The following is a 2,375-nucleotide window of genomic DNA, read 5'->3' on the forward strand; positions in this document are numbered from 1 at the left end:
AAGCTTATTGTGAGCGACAGTACGCAAATTCACAGATTCCCGGTAAGTTTAGATAAATTCACCACGGCACTGGTTTTTTTGCAATTTTTTTGAAGGGAAATTGATCTATTATTATAAAAATACCATTCTCCTTTCCAAACAGAGGGAGCCTTTTGTTTTATATTGAGTAACCTAATGGTATGACTCGCCTGGATCAATACATTACAACTCTACAATACGTTTAGCTTCGAAATACTCTTTCATTTGCAGTCACATACTCAAAAATTTGGAATTTATTTCGAAGAACTACGGAATGTAGAACCAAACGATATCTGGAAAGGAATACTTCAAACACATGCCAAAGTAGCAATATTTATACTAGACAATACGGTAAGATTATTATTTATTATCCTTTGAAAAGCCATCTCCTGCTGTTGACATGTGTTCAGTAATATTTCCTAACTAAAGTTGACACAAAAAGTTAGAAACTATCCATTTCACGGCTTTTGTTGATCATATAGAGCAAAAATAAATTATCTTTTTTTTAAGAATTCGGAAGTAGTCTGTCCAGTTATAGGATCTGAGGAAACTCGTGGAAAATTTGTGATAGAAAACAAATCAGAGGAAAACCTTAGTCTAACTTTGAAAGTTGCCAGTGTATCAGTGAAAACAAAGGTAAACTTGTATTCTCCTTCGCCATCTGAATGTAATTTGGTCAAGAGAAGCATATTTTCGGCATGACTCGACTACCGGTTTGAATTGAGATACTTTTAACTCTTGGGAATCATAGGGTAAATACAGTTCCAGAGGTTTTTGTCCCTCATCCGAATATTTTATACACGAAGCAATGATGTCAATTTTTACAATTGAAGTGGCCACTTTTAATTCTTAACCATTAATTTATAGTTAAATGACCAGTTAATCAGTGTAAAACGAGTGCGTAAACTACTTTTAGTTTCTCCTACATATTGTTTCACATGTTAGATGCTCCCGAATCGGGTACCATTTTATCTCATCCATCCAGCTAATAGCCGTTTCTAAAAGTTTCGAAATGAATTTTGTGAAAAGTATCATCATATTTTATCATTGTCTTGCAGGGACATCCTGTACTAGAAATGAATGTTTTAATATCAAATCTTGATAAAAGTAATATGAAGGAGCCATTATGTATTATATAAACACATTTTGGATATCATAGAAAAGATGGAAGTCTATCGGAATGATTTACAACCTATTTTTATTTTTGGAAGGTAAGGTCAACCTTAACCTATTGTATCAACATGCCATTTCACAGTAAATTTTGAATTTTGGAATTAGGCAAAACCAATGTATAAAATGTTATAGTTGTCCTTAATAATGAATAACATAATATTGGGTTGCCGTGCATTGCCTTGTACTTCAAATTTCCATAATATGCATTGTTTGTGTTGTATTTCGACGTTTAAATTGTAATGTCTCTTAATACGCTGATTATCTATAAACCTCTTGTCGTCTCTCTGTTGTTCATTAGGAAATTGAACTTAATATACTTAGGGTTGAATATTATGGAGGTCAGATATTTGAACCGTAGTTGTTTTCAACGTTAGAATCAAATTGAATTTTAAAAATGTGGATGCTTACTATCCAGAATATTGTTTCAGCGATTCGCAATATTCTCGAATATTTTGTACTCTACACAACATTGTACAGCGAATAAGGATGGACAATGAGGTAGAAATATTCAAAGCTGTACGAAAAATGCATCGTCAGATTGGAAAAGTTATTAATTCTGAGGTAGGATTGTTAGCTATTCAGCGCCATTAAAACCATGTTCTTCGGAAGCAAATGTTTTTGATGTGAGCATAAAACATTATCCACTAATGAGCGAGTCGATAATCGAAATTGCATCTAATGTATCCAATCCAATTAGACCCTTACCCACTTTTTTTGTTAGTGACAAGGGGTGTGTGTTGACAAGGGGTGTGTAAATGGTTAAGATCACAATCACGAGATATTTTGATAAGACAAGGGGTTTGTTGGTGACAAGGGGTGTGTGTTGACAAGGGGTGTGTAAATGGTTAAGATCACAATCAGGAGATATTTTGATAAGACAAGGGGTTTGTTGGTGACAAGGGGTGTATGTTGACAAGGGGTGTGTAAATGGTTAAGATCACAATCAGGGGATATTTTGATAAGACAAGGGGTTTGTTGGTGACAAGGGGTGTGTGTTGACAAGGGGGTGTGTAAATGGTTAAGATCACAATCACGAGATATTTTGATAAGACAAGGGGTTTGTTGGTGACAAGGGGTGTGTGTTGACAAGNGGGTGTGTAAATGGTTAAGATCACAATAACGAGATATTTTGATAAGACAAGGGGTTTGTTGGTGACAAGTAGGTGTGTGTTGACAAGGGGTGT

Source organism: Lottia gigantea (assembly GCF_000327385.1).
Source record: "Lottia gigantea unplaced genomic scaffold LOTGIsca_1019, whole genome shotgun sequence".
NCBI lineage: Eukaryota > Metazoa > Mollusca > Gastropoda > Lottiidae > Lottia > Lottia gigantea.